The sequence below is a fragment of the Stomoxys calcitrans genome, chromosome 2, assembly GCF_963082655.1.
Source record: "Stomoxys calcitrans chromosome 2, idStoCalc2.1, whole genome shotgun sequence".
Taxonomy (NCBI): Eukaryota; Metazoa; Arthropoda; class Insecta; order Diptera; family Muscidae; genus Stomoxys; species Stomoxys calcitrans.
In genome coordinates this window covers 135,466,655-135,492,257 of record NC_081553.1, presented here as the reverse complement: position 1 = coordinate 135,492,257, position 25,603 = coordinate 135,466,655, and the positions used below count along the sequence as shown (strand labels likewise).

The following is a 25,603-nucleotide window of genomic DNA, read 5'->3' as shown; positions in this document are numbered from 1 at the left end:
TACACGACATGCTGATACAAGCACAGTATATCTTCCTAAGCAAAGGAGCCAGTCTGGCGGACACAGCTTGTTATTCAACCGCGCATACATCATGTCCTGGCGACTTAAGTTAGTTGAAACTTGTTATCGCCCAAAGGATTTTCGACTCAGACACAATTCCCCCAATTATCTCCGACGAATTCTAACCAGTGACAACCTCTTCTAGAGGTATGTTGTTCGTTGGAGAGTTTCCTGGAAAATGTCTGTCAATGAGTTGTTCTAGTGTTTCCTCACTAGACATTGTCCATGCAGTCTCTGAACTCTGAATATATCCCACCGTGATAGGTTTCAAGAATAGGATCTTCTTTAACCTAGAGGCCTCAGATGTATCCTCCACGGTTCTGCAGAATCCCACCCAGGTTTTGTTCTGAGCCTTTCTCAGCTCGCCCTTTTTTTCAAAGCTCAGCCTTATAGATTTTCCAATCGTGTGGTGTCTTTGTGGCTTTCGCTGTGTTGAAGAATTTTCTGGAGCACCCCCTTAGACAGACCAGTTCTGGGGTCCACCATGGTCATTGATGTTTGGCCCTTGGAAATCAACCAATATTTAGATATAAAGCGGCCATATGGAGCGCATCGAGTTTGAAAAACGTATACAGACGTAGTTTTTCGAGTCGGGAAATCCCATAGACTAACTGGCTCGCTTCACCCTTAAATGGCTTTTTGAATATTAATTGTTCGTTAAATAGTTTAAATATTGAGTACAGATGATCAATTCATTGAGGACTTTTCAGATCCAAATCAATTTATTTGTAGTGTGTATTTCATATCTATCATAAACCCAGTGAGCAATTTTTGCCGAGTTCGTTAGGAATTCGGACAGAATCTCCGCACAAGTTTCCGATCCTGATTCCGAATATTTAGCGAAATCGTAACGAAAGTTGTATGGGCGGTTTACACGAATTCTGAAAGTTTTGTCAGGGGAAATTCGGAATTACCATCAGAGTTACGTAACAAATTCTTGAGGAATTCGTTAGAAAACTCAAAGGAAATTCTGAGAGAATTTTGGAAGTTGCTCAGATGTTTCGGATGTTTTGTTAGATTTTCGTGACAATTTCCGACAAAACTCTAAAGGAACATTCTAAATTGACCAGAGAATGGGAACATTTTCTAACGTTTGATCCAAAATTCCAAACAGTTTCGGACGTTTCATCGGAAAATCTGAGAAATTTCTCGTGTTTTGTCAGAATTTTGCCCGAAAAGTTAACTGTAAGCTAAAAAAAAATATCCGAAGATATACCGAACCCTCTGTAAAATTTCGAAGGTTTGTGTAGAAAATAATCAGATACTCTCCACTTATTCGAACATATAGCCCGAATATTTTTCGAAATTTTTACTTTTATTTAAAAAAAATCTTAGGAAATTCTGAGTATTTTCAGATAATGTTTAGAAAATAATCAGAAAATCTCAAAATTTTTCCTAAATATTATTTATTTTTTTATTTTTTAATTTGTTTTATTTTTAGCTGTTTATTTAGAATAAAACAAACAAAAATACATTAAATATTCAGTTAAATATAATTCAATTCATTAAATATGATTCATTTCTTTATATTACACTTTAATTTTATTTCCACAATAAAACTTCTTCAGCTCGAATGCTTCTAATCGACTAAAAAAACAAACAAAGCCGTTAAACACAAAATTTGCCACGTGCAAAACGTTGCAAAACAAAAACAAACAAAACCGGTATACAAACCAAAAATAAGCTAGTACGAAAATGTGCAGAGATTCTGAAAAAACTCTAAGCTATTGCTCGGAAATACGAAAAAACAATAAATTCCCTTCCGAGCATGTGCAATGCAGATCTTCGGTCATAACCACAATAAAATGTGCAGAAATAATCGAATGAAATCTGGTCGAAAATCGGATAAATTTCTAAGGGAAATTTTGAGGAATCGGCAAATTTTCTTATAAAATATCATAAAACTTCGGAAAAAACTCTGAGCGCTCGGCAAAAATTTCTCATTGGGAAGGTACGACATGACATACATTTTGAACGAACGAAGGATCCTTCCTGTGTCAACCCAAATTTGAGGGCAATAATTGTACGCTACAAACAGAGACCTTTATCTCTAATCTTATTTTGTACGAAACGGCCTACATTTCCGTTTGGGTTTGGGGTTTTTTTTTCTTTTTTTTTGTGGGTTGTCCTAAATTTCGAAGTCCGATTTGTATTCCACTCTCATAGAACTATCATTTGATTTGAAATGAAGGACACCATTTCAAACCGTGTCTCAGAGGTTTCATCTTTCCAACATTGCGGCCGGTATCTCACCAATAAACGCTTCAATGTTGTCTTCCAATGCATCAATTGAAGCGGGCTTGTGGCATAGACATGACCTTTAACATAGCCTCACAAAAAATAGTCTAAAGGCGTTGAATCCCACGTTCCAGCCGACTTGTCCCGAACGTGAAATAAAATGTTCACCGAACTCGCCTCTCAATAAGTCCATAAGTCCATGGTTACGCGTGATCACGCGTTGAAATCACATGTTATGCAGGTCAAGCTCTTGTATTTTGGGCAACAAAATTGGATATCATCTGACGGTAGCGCTCACCATTCACAGTTACATTACAATTCGCATCATCTTTGAAGAAGTACAGCCCAATGTTGCCACCAGCCCATATATCACACCAAGCTGTGTCTTTTTCTGGATGCATTGATACCTCTTGCAATGCTTCTGGCTGATCATTACTCCAAAATCAACAATTCTGCTTATTTAGGTACCCATTGAGCCAAAAATGAGCTTTGTCACTCAATGGAAGAAGCACCCGTTGAACTTTCCTAACAGAGCAAGCATTTTGATAATAAAATTCAATAATTTGCAATCGTTGTTCGTATGCAAGACGATTTATGATTAAATTATAGACCAAACTGAAGATGTTTGACAGTGAAACAAAAGACGAAACGTGCGTGAGCTGTTGAAACCAGTGTTGCCAACAAGATAATAGCTAAAAAACCCTTCATATTAGAGCTATATGCAAATCTGAACGGATTTGGAACAGTTTTGAAGGGTTTTTGCCTCTGGATTAAAAAAAAAACATGCCTGTTATGTTCGGAAGAATATCTGTGGAAATATAACAAAAACCCATGACTTGAGTTATTCAGAACTTTTTCGGCTGTATTCACAAAACTTAATGAATACTTAAAATAGGTTTATTTGTCAGTTCTATAAAGATAATCTAGCAAATAAACCTATTTCCAAATTACTTTAAGGTTGGTGAATACTGCCGTTTGTTGTACCCACCACCGAAGGATGGGGGTATATTGATTTTGTCATTCCGTTTGCAACACATCGAAATATCCATTTCCGACCCTTTAAATGATCAGCGTATAAATCTAAGAGGATCTAGCCATGTCCGTCTGTCTGTCTGTTGAAATCACGCTACAGTCTTTAAAAATAGAGATATTGAGCTGAAATTTGCACAGATTCTCTTTTTGCTTAAGCAGGTAAGTCCGAAGATGACCTATATCGGAGTATATCTTGATATTGCCCCCAAATAGACCGGTCCTCCGATTTAGGGTCTTAGGCCCATAAAAGCCACATTTATTATTCGATTTTGCTGAAATTTGGGACAGTGAGTTGTGTTAGGCCTTCCTTCTTCAATGTGGCCCAGATCGGTCCAGATTTTAATATAGCTGCCACATAGACCCATATCTCGATTTAAGGTCTTGGGCCCATAAAAGACGCATTTATAATCCGATTACACTGAAATTTGACACAGTGACTTATGTTAGGCTTTTCGACATCCGTGTCGTATATGGTTAAGATTGGTTTATTTTAAGATATAGCTACTTAAAAGACCAATATTTTGTTATACATTATATTGAACAACGACTTGCACTTATAAGTTTTTGGTCCAAATCAGAACATATTTCGATATAGCTGAATTTTTGTATTTTTGCATTATAGAGCCGTTCATTACCACAAAAGAAGTTCCTAATGATTTCATCATAAGCGAAATGACGTTTACATGAAAAAGTTGTAAATTGAAGACCAACGTCTGTGGTAACTATTACACCGTTACTTCCCTAATTGAAGGGATTTGTTTGTCTGAAAAATATGCCAAACATTTAATTTTTTTGCGTCTATGACGCTGAACTTGAATGCTGGCGGGAACATCAGTGATGGTTATCCTCTATTATGCTGGTGAGTGGTTTCGCCCTGCGACTCGCCTTGCGGACTCGGCTGCAAAAAGGATTCCCTTATCGTTGAGATTCAAATTGAAACGGAGAGAGGACTTTTCGTGGACAAATTTGACACTTTCTTACCTGGTTATATTTCTGCCGCTTAATTAATCGTAAGGGTAAAAGAATATATTTTATTCCCCTTATTTTTGGTTTTTGTTTAACCTTTCATTTCCAACCATCCCTCAGTCATCCTTCACTGTTTGCATCAACCACGTTTTCGTTGGAAAAAGTAAATAAAATAAAATCTGCACAAAACTTCTGTGCATGCAATTTTCATTAATTAAAAAACTAACTACTGAATAAATACGCTTTAAAAAGCCAACATGCTTTTCGTGTACTTCATTCTTCTTTGCAGTGGTTAAAAAACAAATTGTCGGTAATGATTTCGTTTTGTGATGTTTACCACCCATTACCAATGAATCCCAGCAATAGTTGTATGAATATCGCTCAGAATAGGATTTAAACCTAAATAAATTGAATTTGCAATGAAGTTCAATATACAGGAAAAAAAAGTAAATTTTTACTTCTACGATTTTAAATTAGATTGGTAGATCAGATTTTTGCATTGACCACACAACCGATATCTCTATTCAACCACCAATCGGTATTAGTTTTCAATTAATGATCACTCCACGGCTAGAGTGCAAACTTTGCCACAAAATAGCCGCTTTATTAAAAAGATTCACTGAACTCATGAATTGCTAAATTGTGACCTCAATTCGTTTGATATTTCTACTTCGAGGTTATGTTTCAGACCAATTCATACCTTCTCTCTTGCACTTTATTTTTTCATTGTGTAAAAATTTAATCCAGCGTCGTATCTTTATTATATCGTAAGAAAACATTTTTCTGGGTTATCACAAAACAAAGTTGCAAGGCATTGAGCTTTTACCATTACCTAGACAGACCAACTGTTTCTGCTTCCATTCACCAAACACTTTTAATGGTCAAAGATGGGCAAAAATCTTAATTAAGACGTTGATTGAAATTTGCTCTGAGAGAAAAGAAAATAAAAGTCGATTAAAAGTTCTTGGATGGATCTTTGGATGAAAATCAAAGGTCAATAAATCTTTGCATAGCTAAAGAAGATTTTTATTCTAAACAATTTTTGCACTCTATACACCTTATGGGTAAGTGAGTATTCAAAACCAATTTCTATGTTTCATGGACACTTAATGGGCCTTGAAACATGGACCAACGTGGTTGACGCATCATTTTTCAAAAAACTCTCAATCTATTCGCTGGAAAGAGCGATAATGACACGCTTAGTCCTCCACTGTCTATTTTTATAAAAGAGGAGAAAGGCTTTGTTTGCTTGTATGTTGGGTTAGCTTAGCTTTATGTGGCAGCCTTCAGACTCAATAAGCCAAGTTCTCAAAGAAATGAGAACCTAAAGAGGAACTCCTTCTGACTGCCTGTGCGGGACACACACACAGCCGATGTACTGTAATCTCTTCTTCTTCGACGTCCTCACAGCTTTGGCAAAAGTCGTTACAGCAACCTTAAGTCTGTCAGCAGCCACAATGACAGAGACGTCTGTTCCCGCTAGCTATAGCACAGCGGTAACTCTCTTCGAGTCTAGGTTTTGGCCACACAAATTTGGAGTGTTCGCAAACCTCATTTTTTGACCATCTGTCACTCGTTGTCCTTGTAAGGTAGTTTCTCGTCTCGGAAGCTCGTCCGCTTTACTATTCCCTGCGATATCTCTGCGGCCCAACAATCAGAACAGGTGAATTTTGAAGTATTCAGCCATCTCGTTGAGAGATCTGCAACAGTCGAGGGCGATTTTTGAATTCAGAAATATGTTCCCAGAGATTTAATGGCTGCCTGGCTGTCTGAGAAGATAATTATCCCAATCGTGGCTATGACATTCTTTCTTATCCATTGCACCACTACGTTAATCATAATAACTCCCGCTTGATACACACTGCAGTGGTCAGGTAATCTTCTCGATATAACCGGTCCTAGTTCGTCAGAGTACACCTTTAAGTAGAGCTGGCAAACTATCGATATTCTCAACTTTCGATATTTTTCAAAAAAAATGTCGATAACTATCAGTCTCAAGTTCCTAGGACAGTCTCAAGTTTCTAGGTTTTACAAAATTAAACTAAAAAAGAAAAGGAGTTCAAAGGAATATAGATAAGTTGACCGACGAACCGTCAAGGAAGCGTCCTAGGAAAAGTTATAAGTGGGCCGTCCGCCTGAAGGAACTCAGAGGCAAATCAGACTTTAACAGACGCAAGTCCTACATACTGCTGGGACGCCGTGAATTTTGCGGCATCTGCTATCGCCAGGAAGTTAACCTAAAGAACCACATAACGTCGGCCCCGAAGAGGATGAATGAATTGGCTTGCAAAGAGTGTACAAAACCCTTGCCCTCAAGGAAAGACTTACATGCAAGTCCACGCGAGTACACGAGTCCGCAATAATATTTTAATGCCTATTGCAATTGCAGTTGAAACAGTACATGATGAGCCATCGTCAGGAAGCCTCCAAACAGTTCAAATGAGAGAAATGTTCGACACGTTTTTCTACTCTGTCAAACTTGAAAGTTCACATGCAGGAACATGAAACACGGTTTACGTTTGTGAAATATGGAGAGAGGTGTACATATGAGTTTGCATACTAGCGAAAGGCAATTCCAGTGCTAGGTTAGAAAAGCGAATGCGAAATTATAAAAGATTCATTCAGGGACTAAGTACGAGTATATTCCCCTTTTTTCTTTTCACATTTGTTGGCAGACATTTGATTACCAGAGTGTTATAAAATTAGATGTACGGAAGCATACTGGAAAAAGGACCTTGTATTGTATGCTGTTCAATGATTATGAAGTGGGTCTATCGCAGTTGGCTCACCTAAAGACGCATTGGATTATTCCGGAATGTTGGGTGAGACCTTTTCAGATGATCAAACAGATTTGTAGTATTGCCACTAGTTTAATATATCTTTGACCACATACAGCATTTAGCGCTTTTTCCAGGTTATAGACCGATTTCAACCATACTTATCAAAGTTGTTGGAAGTCATAACCAAACACCTCATGCGAAATTTCAGCCAAATCGGATGAGAATTGCGCCCCTTAGTGGCTCAAGAAGTCAAGATCCAGGATCGATATGGCCCATTTGCAAACCCAACCGACCTACACTGATAAGAAGTATTTGTGCAAATTTTCAAGCACCTAGCTTTACCCTTCGAAAGTTAGCGTGCTTTCGACAGACGGGTGGACAGTCAGACAGACGGACGGATGTGGCTAGATCGCCTTAAAATGTCATAACACCATATAGGTGTTACAAACGGAATTACGAAATTAGTCTACCCCATCCTATGGTGGAGGGTATAAAAGAAAGCATTACAAGTTATCGTGAGCCGAATATTTAGAAAAATGTCCAGCAGTGGGAACTTCCCCCCTTTTTTTGGTTACTTTTCGATTTAAACTTTCAAAAAGCCGATATACATGCCACCTCTTTTTGCCTCCTCTTTCATAATCAGTGCGATTTTTCCTGGTATTATATCCACCACTGAAGGATGGGAGAATATTCATTTTGTTATTCCGTTTGCAACACATCGAAATATCCATTTCCGACCCTATAAAGTCGTTACAGGCGATCTAGCCATGTCCGTCCGTCTGTCTGTTGAAATCACGCTACAGTCTTTAAAATAGAGATATTGTGCTGAAACTTTGCCCAGATTTTTTTTTTGTTCATAAGCCGGTTAAGTTCGAAGGTAGGCTATATCGGACTATATCTTACTATTGGCGCCATATAGACCGATCGGCCGATTTAGGGTCTTAGGCCCATAAAAGCCACATGTATTACCGATTTTGCTGAAATTTGGGACAATGAGTTGTGTTAGGCCCTTCGACTTCCTTCGTCAATTTGGCTCAGATAGGTCCAGATTTGGATATAGCTGCCATATAGACCGATTCTCCGAATTAGGGTCTTAGGCCCATAAAAGCCACATTTATTATCCGATTTTGCTGAAATTTTAGACAGTGAGTTGTGTTAAGCTCTTCAACATTTTTCGATAAGTTGGCCCAGATCGGTTCAAACTTTGATATAGCTGCCATATATTGTAGACCGATCCTTCGATTTAGAGTCTAAGGCCCATAAAAGCCACATTTATTATCCGATTTTGCTGAAATTTGGGACAGTGAGTTGTCTTAGGACCATCGACATCATTCTTCAATTTAGCCCTGATCGGTTCAGATTTGGATATAGCTGTCATATAGACCTTTCTCTCGATTTAAGGTTTTGGGCCTATAAAAGGCGCATTTATTTTCCGAAGTCGCCAAAATTTGGGACAGTGAGTTAAGTTAAGCCCTTTGACATACTTTTGCAATATAGCACAGATTGGTCCAGATTTGGATATAGCTGCTATATAGACCGATCTCTCGATTTAAGGTGTTGGGCCTATAAAAGGCGCATTTATTGTCCGATGTCGCCAACATTTAGGGCAGTGAGTTAAGTTAAGCCCCTTGATATACTTCTGCAATATGGCACAGATCGGTCCAGATTTGGATATAGCTGCCATATAGACCGATCTCTCGGTTTTAGACTTTGGAACCATAAGCCATGTAGATCGACCTCTCGATTTAAGGTTTTGGGCCTATAAAAACCGCCTTCGCAAGCTAGGATTCGTGCCAAAGTATTGAATGTCTGTCCCGATTGAAACCTGGGACCACACGTCACCAGTTCAACTGCCAGCCAACCCTACTCCACTCCATAGAACACGATCATTCCGGACGCATCTCACCTTTGTCGCAGAGTTCCTGAATCTGGATATTTCGTAGAATCGAAGACGAAAAGATGAACACAACTCACTGCTACAACAACAACTCTAGAAGCACATGTTGGTCTTTGTAACCCACTTGGTTTCGTTATGACGTGGGTTTATGGGTGGAAAAATCACTAAATTCATAATAATTATTGTTAATTTGAGAAGGACACCAAGCTAACAATGTCTGCAATTTCCGAATATATTTTCAAAAAGACATTTAAGGTGTAGTGAAGGGCACCTAGCCAGATAGTATGAAATATGAATATTTACATATTTCCATAACAAATTTTCTGCTAGAAATTAATTAATTTCTTTCAATTTTCAATCAAAATTTATTTTAAAGTCTTCTAATTCAAATTAAGTTAATTTTGCAAATGGCGGAACTTTGTCAAAATATTGATGGAAAAAAATACCAATCGATATTTAGCCAAAAAATTGAATATCGATAGTACCATCGATATTTTGCCAGCTCTGCCCCAAAGCACACATGGTCGTCCAGTTTGAAACCATCCGTGTGGAAATCTATGTAACTTCTTTTGCCAGATATATTGTAGTTTCAATCGGTTTTATCTGGACTAGTGGTACCGTATTTTTATCGAAAAGCGACTCATGCAATGTGTAATCCACAAAAGCAAAACATAAATGCTAGAAGTGATAGCTTTTTCAAGTCGAAAGGCGCGGATTGGTATTTTATTTTAGATACATGGTTTCTTCGGAGAATTTTCTTATACGATTTTTCATTTATTTCATCCATACATATCAAACCGCCCTAAAACGCTTTAAAAAGGACTTGGCCAAACTCTACTGGCGTTTTGCTTTACCGATCGTCTGGTGCGAACTAATTAATGAGACCGATTAAGCACACTCATTCATCTGTCAGAACAAGATTTTTTCGAGATATTTTCTCCATTTTTCTCATCCTTGATTTCCCAACTAAGGACTAGGGCTATTCGAATGCATCAAAATGTAATGCTGTCCTTCTTCAAGATGCAATTTGAAATGGGCTTGTTGCTTTTCTTTCCGACCATACTACCAAACTACTTTTTGTCCATTTGCATATGTAAGTGTGTAATTTAGGGGCTTAATTTCAATCTCATGTGGATGTAGGAAACGTTCTTGACTAAAATCTCCCATGCGTGTATGTGAGTGCGGACGAAGTTCTCATCTCATCCTCACTACAAAATGCAAATCTCTTGCTAGCCACATGAAACGATTTGTCTGTCTTCAAATGACCACAGTTGCGTCTATAAATGCCAGCTTGTCCTAAGGAGAACGCATTATGCCTCTCAGAGCCATGTAGAATAAAATGCAAATATCAATTTGTGTTTGCTTAAGCATTCGTCCTCCACCAATTGTGCCCGGACTCTGATGCTCAAAGCCAGCCGACATGTGTTCCGCATTTCCAATTTGGGCCATGTTGTTATGCATGCCACACTTATGCTTGGTGTCTTTTTGTGTGGCGGTGTCCTTGTATTTTTGTTTTTCATTGATGTTGTTAGAGAATTGAAATTTTGAGTGTCCACCATCCATTTGGCAAGTGAAGGACACTGTATGGACACACACGCAATGAACCGGCATGTGCAATTACACACGATTTGAATTCTGAAAGAGGGACCGAGTTGTTGGTCTTATGAATCTTGAATGAGCTTTTTTTCACATTCTGCCAGTTGTTGATTAGCTTGCCAGTGAGCTCTGAAACGATGCTAAGTACTCATTTCGCAAAATATCTCACATGTTTTTGAATTCCAATGGTCTATGGCCAAACACCATGTTAGCCATAGCCAAATGGGCGATTTTAACTACATTTCGTTTGTATGTAGACATCTTTCGGGATGTTTGTTCCAAAAAAAAAAAATGGAAATGAACCAATCACAGTCACAGAAATATTGCTTTATGCGTTTAAATCTCAACTGCCTTTGAGAGATGTTTAATATCACACAGTTCTTTTCTGTCATCTTGGTTTTATCCCACCTAAGTACACATGGGTGTAAACATGTTGTGTGAGAGTTTTCTTCGTTATTAGGGGAGTTAAAGATCAAATTTTTGACCGAATACACTGAAGACTTTGCTAAAACCCTTTGAAAAGCAATGAAGTTAGCAAAAGGCAAAAATAGGATGGGCGCATGTCGCACGCCCACTATGGCTTACCATACCAAACCATAACTCTTATCACGCTCATGGGCTACGCATTTGGGGAGACCTCCTACAAATAAATCTGTAACATAACCCAGATCAGAAAAATCACACGACACAGTACCCTTTTACAAAAAGCCAAGGGCTTCGTTTTCTTTCGATCCAAGGCGTCCCAAAGTGTTTTGGCGGTTCGGCATCCATATACAGACTACCACCTCGCTGGCGAATGGTTCGCTCGCCGTGGGTGAACCCTTCCTGGTAAATACGCTCACCTTCTCATCGTGCCCGGGAAACCATGCCATGCGTCCGGAGTTTATTTAGGGACTCAAAACATTAGGTAACGAACCACGACCTTTGTGTTATAGTTTCCCCTTGGAGTTATATAAGTTTCAAAACTAGTGGTTGCATATTCATAATCGCTTCCAAATCTGTCTTCGGTGTGAATTTCAATTCGTGAATTCGACGCAGGTCAGTTTTTGCATCTCGTCGAACTCCATGGTACGAGTCTTTCTATCCGAAGCCTTACACCATACCAGTGCCACATATGTCCTCACACTGGCTGTGTAAATTCAGTAAATCATAGTTGTATTAACTATCCACTTCCTATCGAATATCCTCCTGTTGAAGCAGAAGAAGAAGATAAGCACTAGCTGCAATTTGAATAGGACAACACTCATTGAAATGTAAGAAGTTTGCTCCTTGTTCCTTATTGGAATGGTCGTGGTCAAATTTAATTTTTTTGAAGAGCACGGCGTAAACATTTTCAGTGGTAGTTGTCCCTACCTAGTATCTCCCTCAGCTTCAGGTCTAGCAGTCTCTCCGGTGACAACAAAGACGCTAACAACAGAATGTCTTATAATCCTTTGCCGTGCTGGGGTTTAATTTCCCCCCTTATGGATAAAGGAACCCATGTTGGACCACGCCAGGCTTATCCCTAAAATTCGTTCTATCAATCACAAAGTAATTCCAAGAAATGTTTGCGGTAGTGCGGGCAACTGCGAATGGCCCTTTCCAATTTCACTCTATCATCACCATTGTTAGCGATGAGACATTTTGTGGGTATTGTTATATTCAGATCCTTTTGGCTTGTAAAGCACATCTCCATCATATGTTTCAAGGTCTTCTGATTGCTCTCGTTGTCTCCTTGTGTCCTTGTCTCGTTCTCCCTTCTCATCGAGCTTGGCGCGCTCACAGACAGTGGGAAAAGAGTAAAGGACTCTTCGTTCTCAGCAAAAAATGGAATAGAAATCTGACGTTTTCTTTTGCTTCTTTCTTTAAAGAAGTGAGAAGATGGATAGATTTGCCGGAATAAATGAAGAATTTTAAGTCTTACTATTTTTTGCCCACTGTAGTAATTCATTAGCCTTTCTTAGCTGGACTTATCTATTTTATCCTGCGTTTTAACCCCTCGTCAATAGTCTGTCTGTGTTTTAAGTCTAGTCAGTAATCTAAAATAGTAAAATTGCAGCGAAAAAAAGGGACATTAGGGTCTTAGGCCAATACAAGCCACATTTATTATCCGAGTTTGCTGCAATTTGGGACAGTGAGTTGTGTTGGGCCCTTTGACATCCTTCGTCAGTTTGGCCTAGATCCGTCCAGATTTGTATATAGCTGCCATATAGACCGATCCTCCGATTTAGGGTCGTAGACTTATAAAAGCCACATTTATTATCAGAGTTTGCTGAAATTTGGCACAGCGAGATGTGTTATGCTCTTCGACATTCTTCGTTAATTTGGCCGAGATCGGTCTAGATTTCGATATAGCTGCCATATAGACCGATCCTCCGATTTAGGGTCTTAGACCCATAAAAGCCACATTTATTATCCGAGTTTGCTGAAATTTGGGACAGTGAGTTGTGTTAGGCTCTTCGACATCCTTCGTTAATTTGGCCGAGATCGGTCTAGATTTGGATATAGCTGCCATATAGACCGATCCTCCGATTTAGGGTCTTAGACCCATAAAAGCCACATTTATTATCCGAGTTTGCTGAAATTTGGGACAGTGAGTTGTGTTAGGCTCTTCGACATCCTTCGTTAATTTGGCAGAGATCGGTCTAGATTTGGAATAGCTGCCATATAGACCGATCCTCCGATTTAGGGTCATAGGCCCATAAAAGCCACATTTATTATCCGATTTTGCTGAAATTTGGGACAGTGAGTTAAGTTAAGCCTCTTGACATACTTATGCAGTATGGCACAGATCGGTAAAGATTTGTATATAGCTGCCATATAGACCAATCTCTCGGTTTTAGGTTTTGAGGCCATAGAAGGCGCATTTATTGTCCGATTTCGCCCAAATTTGGGACAGTGAGTTGTGAGCTCTTTGACATTTTTCTGCAACTTTGCCCAAATCGGTCTAGATTTGGATATAGCTGGCATGTAGACCGATATCTCGGTTTAAAGTCTTTGCCCCATAAAACTGGCATTTATAATCCGATTTCACTGAAATATTACACAGTGGCTTATGTTAGGCTTTTCGACATCCATGTCGTTTATGGTTCAGATCGGTTAATTTTTTTCGATATAGCTACTAAAAAGACAAATATTTGGTTATAGTCAATTGTTGTTGTACTTATTAGTATTTGGTCCAAATCGGAACATATTTCGATATAACTGCTATGGGACATAAGGTTTGCAATTTTCATCGGATTTTGATGAAAGGTGGTTTACATATATACCCGAGTTGGTGGGTATTCAAAGTTCGGCCCGGGCGAACTAAACGCCTTTTTGCTTGTTTATAATTCTTTCTACGAATAAAAGTTAATATATATCCGACGAAAAGATTGGAGTTTTTAAAAGTCAACATTATATAAAGATATATTTAATTTTTCTTCATATCTGACGTTGTTTCCATTCTTCTTAATGTGTATACTTAAGCATTTCGTAAACCACATACTATGTAGTATGTATGATACCTGAAATAGGACATCGTTCTGAAAGCAATAGCCCTGAATGCAAGCTGAGCCAATCTGTCTTAGTCGATCGTTACTGCTTTGTCTGACTTTTGTCCTTGCTTAGTTGTTTTTGAATTGGCTTTGATTCTTGCTATGGCAATATCGTTTCATCCCTTTTGGAACTTTCTAGTTGCCTTATTTCATTTATGCCCAATTTATTTATAATTCCTTGATTTACTCACCTCTTGCTCTTCCATTGTCATTGCTAATCGAAAACATTTGGTTTTTTTTTTACTAATTTTTAAATAAATTTCCTTCTTCTTCATTTATTTATTCCATTTAAAGACAAATCATCATTGTGAATATACATAAATGTGTATGTATAGACTAAGTAAAACTATTCCTTAAAGTCTGCTTAATTTGGCTTTATTTTATTTATTCAATGAGTGTTCTTGTTTGTTCTTCTGCGATTATTCGGCTACAATCTCTTTTCAATTTTACACACTTTAAACTACATCTGTTGTGGTTGCTCTCGTTATCTCCTAGTGTTTTGTTTTATTTATTTTTTTTATAAACACTTATTGATTTAGTATAGTTAAATTGTATTTATTTGTCAATCATATTTTTTTGTTGTGTTTTTCTGTTTTTGTCCTAAATTAAAACAAACATTTGGTTTTTGTTTTTTTTTGTTTTTGATTGAACGACCGGCAGAAGTGTTTCTTGGGATTTTCCAGGGAATTTGAGCTTTGGAGGGAAAAACAGTGTTTTGCTGGAGAGTATATTTTTTTTGGTTTGTCTAAAGGAAGGCCTTGTTTCACTTGGAAGAAATGCTATGTACAATAGAACTATGTCTTTATATTATGACTGATTTTAAAACTACTCTAGATCTAAAAATACTATTTCATAAAAATAATATTAAATTTAATTATGTGTTGTTGTTTTCGGTTTTGTTCTTCTTGCTGGTTTTTCACTTTCTATGGGTTTTGTACACAAATTGAGTCCTATGCTAAGGGATTTTAGCTAGACTTTGCTTATTGAATCTCTTTAATTAATAATTATTGTTTCATGGAGTTTTTCTTTTTTCTCCTGCTGTGTGTTTTGTTGTTGTTTGTTGTTGGATTTCTACAATATACGCATAAAATGATTTAAATTGAAATATTTCGTTTGTCCTTTTTTACATTCACCACTAATACTGGTTGGATTTCATTTAAATATATATATGTATTTGATTGTATTTGTCTTTAAAGTAGTTGTTTTTGAGTTTTATAATAAAATTTGGCATCTCTGTTGTTGTTGTTGTTGCTGGTGAATAATTGTGGTTTAAATTAAATCCTGTAGAGTTAAGATGACAAAAAAAAGTTCCATCTTTTATTGGAGTCTATTTAATGTGTTTTTTTCTGCTTTGTTGTCCATCCTTTTGGGTATTCTTCTGTTAAACTGTTGTTTAAACTAAACATTGGTGTAACCAAAAACGTCATATCTCCAGTGTTAAAATTGTTATTGGCTACCTGGAATGAAAATTAAGGCAAATTTCGTATTAAATGCATTTTTACTTATAATTAAATGTTTTTCAATATACTCATATTAGAGCAAAAACAGTTTTAACAAGCACGAAGAACATAAACGCTTAATCACCTTCTAACCACACCCTTGGCACAAATGTGTCACTGTCTTTTTTTTATGTGGAGTAGAACATTCAGTGGTAAAAATGTACCAACGGTGTGTTTTAGGCTTGCTAGGTCCTCAAATCAAAAAGACGGGAAACTCCATACTAAAAATCGGAATTAGTCGGTATTTTCCAAAAGCATCGTCTTTGGCCCAAATTATATTTTAATAATAAAAGTAACAAGTAAAAGCGTGCTAAGTTCGGCCGGGTCGAATCTTATATACCCTCCACCATGGATCGCATATGTCGAGTTCTTTTCCCGGCATCTCTTCTTAGGCAAAAAAAGGATATAAGAAAAGATTTGCTCTGCTATTAGAGCGATATCAAGATATGGTCCGGTTTGGACCACAATTAAATTATATGTTGGAGACCTGTGTAAAATGTCAGCCAATTCGAATAAGAATTGCGCCCTTTGTGGGCTCAAGAATTTAAATAGAGAGATCGATTTATATGGGAGCTATATCAGGCTATAAACCGATTCAAACCGATAAACACGTATGTTAATGGTCATGAGAGAATCCGTCGTACAAAATTTCAGGAAAATCGGATAATAATTGCGACCTCTAGAGGCTCAAGAAGTCAAGATCCCTGATCGGTTTATATGGCAGCTATATAAGGTTATGAACCGATTTGAACCATATTTAGCACAGTTGTTGGATATCATAACAAAATACTACGTGCCAAAATTCATTCAAATTGGATAAGAATTGCGCCCTCTAGAGGCTCAAGAAGTCAAGACCCAAGATCGGTTTATATGGCAGCTATATCAGGTTATGGACCGATTTGAACCATACTTGGCACAGTTGTTGGATATCGTAACAAAACACGTCGTGCAAAATTTCATTCCAATCGGATAAGAATTGCGCACTCTAGAGGCTCAAGAAGTCAAGACCCAAGATCGGTTTATATGGCAGCTCTATCAGGTTATGAACCGATTTGAACCATACTTGGCACAGTTGTTGGATGTCATAACAAAACACGTCGTGCAAAATTTCATTTTAATCGGATAAGAATTGCGCACTCTAGAGGCTCAAGAAGTCAAGACCCAAGATCGGTTTATATGGCAGCTATATCAGGTTATGGACCGATTTGAACCATACTTATCAGAGTTGTTGGATGTCATAACAAAACACGTCGTGCAAAATTTCATCCCAATCGGATAAGAATTGCGCACTCTAGAGGCTCAAGAAGTCAAGACCCAAGATCGGTTTATATGGCAGCTATATCAAAACATGGACCGATATGGCCCATTTACAATACCAACCGACCTACACTGATAAGAAGTATTTGTGCAAAATTTCAAGCGGCTAGCTTTACTCCTTCGGAAGTTAGCGTGCTTTCGACAGACAGACGGACGGACGGACAGACGGACGGACGGACATGGCTAGATCGACATAAAATTTCATGACGATCAAGAATATATATACTTTATGGGGTCTCAGTCGAATATTTCGAGTAGTTACAAACAGAATGACGAAATTAGTATACCCCCCATCTTATGGTGGAGGGTATAAAAACGGGCTTAGTCCGGCCTGCCCGAATCCTGGGTACACTCCACCCTAGAATCTGCTAAAGTTTACTTTATTTTGAAGAAACCAAAAAAGGGTTATTTTCTTCTTGGCAACACTGTCAAACATCTTCATCTTGGTCTATAATTTAACCATGAACCGTCCTACAAACGAACAACGCTTGCAAATTATTGAATTTTATTATCCAAATTATTGTGCTCTGTTAGGAATTTTATCTCGCGCTTCATCAATTTTACCCATTTTTGGCTCAATGGGTACATGAATAAGTAGAATTGTCGATTTTGGAGTCAAGATCAGCCAGAAGCATTGCAAGAGCTACCAATGCATCCAGAAAAAGTCACTGTTTGGTGCGGTTTATGGGCGGATGGCATCATTGGACCGGACTTCTTCAAAGATAATGCGAATTGTAACGTAACTATGAATGGTGAGCGCTATCGTGAAATGATATTGGTGGTTTCAACAAGACGATGCCTCATGCCACACAGCATGTAAAAATGGACTTATTGTGAGGCTTCGGTGAATATTTTATTTCAAGTTCTGGATCGGTCAATTGGCCGCCTAGATCGTTCGATTGAACGTCTTTATACCATTTTTTGATGGCCTATGTTAAAGCTCATGTCTATACAGACAAGCCCGCTTCAATTGAGGCATTGAAAGACAACATTGAAGCATTTATTCGTGAGATCCCGGCCGAAATGTTGGAAATAGTATGCCAAAATTGGACTGATCGGATGGACCATTTGAGGAGCTGTCACGGTCAACATTTACATGAAGTAATCTTCAAACATTATATTATATGGACCGTACAATCGTTTAAAATAAAAATGTCATGTATTTTTATGATTTTTATGTGTTTTTGTTTTGTAAAACTTTTCTATAGCTCTTAAAAAATCAGCCTTTAGTTTAATGATTAAGGCTTCTGGTAGCTCAAGAAGTCATATCGAGGAATTTTATTGGCATTTGGTGTGAGTGTATATTTTTTTTACCTGCCTAGGTGATATTCAATTTGAGCTTTAAGTGTCTTAAAGGTACGCAACACACCAATTTCAACTAAATCAGATAAGTACAAAGGCTTCTAAAGTCCATAAAGTCAATTCGAACGAGCTATGTTTATATGAAACGAAACCCATATGACCCATTTGCAATCCCAAACGACCTCAATAAGAAATAACTGAGTACAATTTTAAGCGGATAGCTCCATTCATACAAAAGCTGGACATAAGGACAGATGGAAATACGGATAAACGGACATGCCTAGATTGTCCTAGAATGAAAAGCTGTTCAAGTATGCACATACTTTTTAGGGTCTCAGATCGATAGTGCGAGGTGTTTAAAACTGAATGAGGTAACATCGCACAGTGGGAGGTATTTCGGGGATTTTTGTAAAAAAAATTTTGGCAGAATTTATTTTTAGTTTTTTTATAAACAATTTTGTCTGCAAAATTCATAAGGAACTCGATCCGCAAATACCTTCGTAAGTCAAAGGGTTTTGTAAAAGCGATTTTGTGATGCTACATATTACGGCCAATCGGCAGAATGTATTTTAACACTATGAAGACCAAGAATTCTAATACACCTAGTTAGACCAATCCAGTCAAAATAAACGAGTTGATTTTAAGCTTGGAAATTTTAAGATTGAAAAATTTTTTCTTTAAATATTATGGACCTTTTTCACAACTGAACCGTGACTGGCCTCAAATGGCCCATCCGCTTAGTCTTATTTCGGCATACTCTTACCAACATTTTTGCCAGTATTTTACGAATAAATACTTCAATGTTGTCTTCCAATGCGTCAATTGAAGCGGGAATATCTGTATAGACGTCACCTTTAACATAGCTCCACAAAAAATGGTCTAAAGGCGTTAAATCGCACAATCTAGGCGGCCAATTGACCGATCCCGAACGTAAAAAAAAATGTTCACCGAACTCGCCTCTCAATAAGTCCATTGTTTCGCGTGCTGTGTGGCTTGTGGCACTGTCTTGTTGAAACCACATGTCACGCAAGTCAAGCTCTTGCATTTTGGGCAAAAAAAGTGGATATCATCTCACGGTAGCGGTCACCATTGAAGAAGTATGGTCCATTGATACCACCAGCCCATAAACCGCACCAAACTGTTACTTTTTCTGGATGCATTGGTAGCTCTTGCAATGCTTCTGGCTGATCTTCACTCCAAAATCGAAATTTCTGCCTATTTACTTACCCATTGCGACAAAAATGAGAAAAAAATGAGCAAAAATGTGCAATAATAACGTTGTTCGTTTGTGAGACGAATTATGGTTAAAATATAGACTAAACTGAAGAGGTTTAACAGCGAAACAAAACACGAAACATGCGGAAACTGTTGAAACCAGTATTGCCAAAAAGATAATGGCTAAAAAATAACCATTTACTTCGGTAAAAAAATATGAATGTATATATTCACAGAAAAATATATTGATTTTCTAAAGGGTGATTTTTTTGAGGTTAGGATTTTCATGCATTAGTATTTGACAGATCACGTGGGATTTCAGACATGGTGTCAAAGAGAAAGATGCTCAGTATGCTTTGACATTTTATCATGAATAGACTTACTAACGAGCAACGCTTGCAAATCATTGAATTTTATTACCAAAATCAGTGTTCGGTTCGAAATATGTTCATTCACCGTAACGTTGCGTCCAACAGCATCTTTGAAAAAATACGGTCCAATGATTCCACCAGCGTACAAACCACACCAAACAGTGCATTTTTCGGGATGCATGGGCAGTTCTTGAACGGCTTCTGGTTGCTCTTCACTCCAAATGCGGCAATTTTGCTTATTTACGTAGCCATTCAACCAGAAATGAGCCTCATCGCTGAACGGTGAATGAACACATTTCGAACCGAACACTGATTTTGGTAATAAAATTCAATGATTTGCAAGCGTTGCTCGTTAGTAAGTCTATTCATGATGAAATGTCAAAGCATACTGAGCATCTTTCTCTTTGACACCATGTCTGAAATCCCACGTGATCTGTCAAATACTAATGCATGAAAATCCTAACCTCAAAAAAATCACCCTTTATTTATCAAAATGAGTTTGTGTTTGTTTGTGGGTTTGTAAACATGTTTGCTCTCTAAAGACTCAAAAACGGCTGAACGGATGTTTTTAAAATGTAGGTTGGCTCGGAAGGACAAATAAGCTATATAATTTATTCATATCGGAAGGGTGCGGACCCTCCCACTTACCATCAATACGCCACCCAAAATCAAAAGTGGACCGATCGGGGCAACATGAGACTCAAATGAAAGATATTTGGGAGTAGAGTACGAAAATGATATTAGACATTGGGTCGAAGTACCTAGTCGGTCTCGCCCATCACAAAACCCCCAAATAGGCATATTGTACGATCATGTTAATATGGAAGTTGAGAGTAGATTACAGAAAATAACATTAAAAAAGAGGTCCTTATAATAGGGCTAATAGTGGCACAATTTCATTCAAGGGGTCAAAGTTACCTTTAAGGCAATCTAGGTACACCACATAGTTATCTCCGTAAAATAAAAAAAAAAAATTAAATAAAAGAATGCGTTAAACGTATAGACTATACCAATTTAATAAAATGCTATATACATTTTTGAACAAAACAATTTTTTCTTCGAACTTCAAAGAAGAATTTCAAAAATTGGTCAAAATGACCGGTTGGTCTTTTTAGTGTTAATGAAATTGACATCAATCGAAGGATATTTTTCCAGATATGTCCAGAACATATATGAAAATTAATTTTCCGAAAATTAAATCCATTTGGAATTAATTTTCAATAAAATCCATAAAAATGAGGAATTAATTTTCCATAAAAGAAGGAGAAGCATAAACACAAAAAATTTTTGTTGGTTTTTTTTTCTAAAGCATACGTTATGGTGAGAGTGCAAGAGGTGACTCGTGTTTGCGAGCGAAAGAGTATGCTAAAAGAGGTCTCTATTGGAGTGCGGGTGTGTGGTGGTTTGATTCGTGTGGTCCTACTTGGTGTTCTTTGTCATGAAGGTCAGTCAGTAGCTTAAGATGCGGCTATGGACAATGACGTTTGTGGTTTAATATGTTAATAACGGTTAAATACAACTTTGGCAACGCACTTATTTACTCATTAAAAGGAGTCAAAGTAACTATTTGTGTGGCCACACAATGCACTTAATGAATGAAATAGTTGGCGGAGGGCTTAAACAAGTAAAGGAAAAAAGATCCAGTATTTTTGGTTACATTCATGGGTCCCATACGTTTTAAGGTTAAAAATCAACATGTATGGTTCTATCTCGTATAGAGTGAGATTTACTTGCCAGATAGTTTTTTAAAATAATCATGTGAAGAGAATGGTGCACTTTATATTTTAATATCAAAAGGCGGTTGTGTGAGGGATTGTCCTGCCACTGACAAACCCAAAGCGGCATGTAGCGCGATCTGGTTATATGGGGTCACGAATAGAAGGCAGAACGAATCTGGCATAAAAATATGAAGTCAAGTGTTTGGGGGTCATTCTGTTTCCTTAAACTACCTATCATGACAATGAGGGTTTTACAAGTAGATTACGAACCTTACTTTGAAATATTATTATATTTTTATTTATTAATAGATTTTTGAGTACACAATGATAGAGGTTTGAAATTCAGTGTTGTTGTAAATCTATAAAGCCTTACTTTGAAATATGGGCTCAACTTTCGGAGAGTTTAACCCCAAAAGGCACCAACGAGAGTTTAACCCCAAAGGAACCCAAAAGACAATATGCAATTTGACATCGAAATTTTCGGCCAACAATCTCAAGGGCCTTCAAACCGGCTCGAAAAGCTCATGTTTCCGTGCTTAAATGAAAGGGTTTTAGGAGTAGAGTATGAAAGTGACATTCAAACATATAACAAGTAGCTGAGAGTTCGCCTTATGCCTAATAGTGGTAATATGATAGTCAAATGAAGGGTATATGGCAGTAGTATAAAATTTTTTTCCGTCCACATGTAAAAACTTTAAACAGTAAATATAGTAAGAACCTGAAATCTTTCTTCTATTATATAAAAATGAAATTTTTACGCTTTGTTTGTTTGTTTGTTTATCTGTTCCGTATAGACTCAAAAACGGCTAAACCGATTTTCATGAAATTTTCACAGATACCACATTTTTTGATATCACAGGTTACCACATTTTTTGATATCCGAAGGGATGTGTGCACCGATTTAAGCGAAATCACCACCTCATGGTGTCCCAAAAACAAGAAATTGGTATAAAATTTTGTGGTTAACTAACCTGGGGGGACGCCCGATCTCAAAACTTACCCGGGCGGACATGTTTACCGATTGGGACAATGAGGGTATCAAATGAAAGGTATATAAGAGTAGATTACGAATTTGGTATACAAATTTCACTCTTAATTTTCGGAGTTGTCCTCCAATCCCAAAATAGCCCCAAGAGGATACTTTCACCGCTTTGGGCAATGTGGGTATCAAATGAAAGGTATTTAAGAGTAGTGTACGAACTTGACATTAAAATGTTACCCTAAGAGTCGAGGGGCCCCCCTCCCCAAAAACACCACCCAACAGGACCCTTTAACCGCTTTGAGTAATATGGGTATCAAATGAAAGGTAATTAAAAACAGAATGCAAATTTGACACAAAAATTTATTTTTCCGTGTCTGAGGGCCCTCCCCACCCCCAAAACCCCCCAGCAGGACAAATTTACCGATTGGGACAGTATGGATATCAAATGAAAGCTATATAACGGTAGAGTCCAATTCTTATATAAAAATTTATTAATTGGTGTCTGAGGCGCCTCCTCACCCCCCAAAACCCCTCAACAGGACATATTTACCAATTGGGACAATATTGGTATTAAACGAAAGATATTTGGAAGCTGAGTACACATCTGTTCAAAGAATTTGGTCTAAGGTGTCTACGGGGCCTCCCCAGCCCCAAAAACCCTTAAAACGGGTATAAATGTCCAACGTCACAAAATGTGTATCGAATGAAAGGTCTTTGGAAGTTGACTACGAATTTGGTATGTACAATTAGGACAGAGTCTGGGACTGGCCCGCCCACTAAATACCCTTCAATAGGAAGTGTAGTTCGATCGGGATAATATGGCAATTAAAAGAAAGGTCTATGGCAGTATATTTTGAATCTAATGTTGGTATAAGGATTCAAGTATCTGGGCCACGTCGTACCGTTCCGCAGAACAGTAGATCGCGATAATAAAAGACTCAAATAAATTGTCGTTCTTAGCGGTGGGGGTAGCGACCCTCTTCTCCCAATAAATACAACGCCAAACTCTCATGCAGGATGACTGAGAATATATTGTACTCAAATGAAATGACGTGTCAAAGGGCAATGAACCTCCCCCAATCCTACCCAAAAAAAGGAATTAAAAATAATATATGAATAATATGAAAGAATATATGAAGGCTGATCGGGACAATAGGAGATGAGGACAAAAATAAAAGGTCTTTGGTAGTAGAGTACACTTTTTTCCTCAAACTGGGATGTACACAATTGATCTCAAAGCGACCACTTGTGGTATCCCAAGTGATCGCTTTGAAATATGATTAGTTAGTGTAAATCTAAACGAGATCCATAGCCCTGAATATTTTGATAGCCTCCTTCAAGATGCTTGACATTATGGGACTCCAAAAAAAAAAAGTGCTCTAGCACGATTATGGTATTACTTCAGGGTCCGCCTCTAAACTCCTTTCAAACCGGTCATGATTGGCTACTGTGGCGATAAATAATAATTTGTATTTGATAGTAGAAAACTAATTTAATATCCAATTTTGACGCCAAATGTTTGGGGGCCATGTCACCCTATAAATTCTCCCCAAACCAATGGCAAATGGGTCTCAAATTAAAGAAATTTGAGAGTAGAGCACGATCCTGATATTTTTTCAGGTCTAAATGCGTGGGTGGTACCCCTCAAACTGGACATATTTGTGGATTATGGCAAAGAGGGGCTCAAATCTGTATATGTTTCATGGACAAGTGTTTGAGGGACGCCTCACCTCATAAACTCTTCCTAAACCACACATATATACCGACTATAACAATATGCAACTCCAATGTGGTTCTTGGAAGTGGAGTATGAATCTGATATTCACTTTCGGGCAAAGTGTTAGGCTACTCCAATCCACCACAAAATCCAAGAGAATGATGTAGATCTAACATCCAAACTTTAATGGGCGGCTCCTCGCCATACTGTATTTTCAAAATCACCAGATCTCGGAGATGGATGGGGCGATTAAAGCGAAATTTAATTTGTTTATAATAACTTAAATACATAAATTTGTATCCTTATTTAGGGTGGGATATCTAGGGGGGCGCCCCACCTCCGAAACCACCAGATAAATGAAATATAATCCAATAATGACAATATGGGACTCAAATGAAAGGTATTTGAGACCAGAGCACGAATCTGATAATGGGGAGACGCCTCACCCCCAAAAACACCCCCATACCGGACGTATTTACCGACTATAGCAATATAAGGCTTCAATGAAAGGTATTTGGGAGAAGAGCACCAATATAATATCCACATTTGCGCGAAATATCTGAAAGTCCGTACCAGCACCCCCAAACAGGACTTAGTTCCTGATGTGACCAAATAGGGCTCAAATAAAACAAGTGAAAGAAGGCGCAGCGGAGCGGGCTCTGTGCAGCTAGTGGCTATATAAAGTCATCAAGATACACCCTTGATTGTAGATTACAAATATACGTAAATTTTTATTCTGTGTATTGTATTGGGTTGCCCAAAAAGTAATTGCGGATTTTTTAAAAGAAAGTAAATGCATTTTTAATAGAACTTAGAATGAACTTTAATCAAATATACTTTTTTACACTTTTTTCTAAAGCAAGCTAAAAGTAACAGCTGATAACTGACAGAAGAAAGAATGCAATTACAGAGTCACAAGCTGTGAAAAAATTTGTCAACGCCGACTATATGAAAAATCCGCAATTACTTTTTGGGCAACCCTCACAGCGAAGCGTGCTTGGGTGGGTTATTAAAAACTAAAAGTCGCGTCGTAGGGATTGTTGAGCTCTATCCAGCAATAGATGAATTTTGGAAATCGGACTACAAATTAATTCCGAAGTGACCCTAAAGTTGTCCACTTCGGAATTTCGAGAGACGCCCAGACCACCTTGAGTCTAGACATTTTGTACATTGTTGCGATAACACCTCAGCTATTTAAATTTAAGAAGAATTATCTCTATCCGTTCTCATATGGCATATTTTTACTAATTTTTTTTCGATTCTATCCCACTGAGCGAAAGCTAAGCGGTTTACTTTATAAAGTCTGCCATGGTTTACATGGTTGGTCACTTCGGAATTTCGAGAGACGCCGAGACCACTTAGAGCCTTGAAATTTTGTATATTGTTGCAATAACACCT

At 37.8% G+C, this 25,603-nt stretch overlaps 2 protein-coding genes across 4 annotated transcripts in view; one reads left to right on the top strand and one right to left on the bottom strand.

The window, feature by feature from the left end:
• The window catches only part of LOC106082285 (protein timeless homolog), a 960,087-nt gene that overhangs the window by 450,300 nt on the left and 484,184 nt on the right, over positions 1 to 25,603 (top strand). The gene's annotated exons all lie outside the window — the stretch shown is intronic.
• LOC106082284 (uncharacterized) overlaps positions 14,312 to 25,603 on the bottom strand; it is a 290,022-nt gene continuing 278,730 nt past the window's right edge. For all 3 annotated transcript variants that reach the window (XM_059362475.1, XM_013244679.2, XM_059362474.1), the window contains one exon: positions 14,312 to 15,541. The gene's annotated coding sequence lies outside the window, so the exon portion shown is untranslated. The remainder of the gene's footprint in view (positions 15,542 to 25,603) is intronic.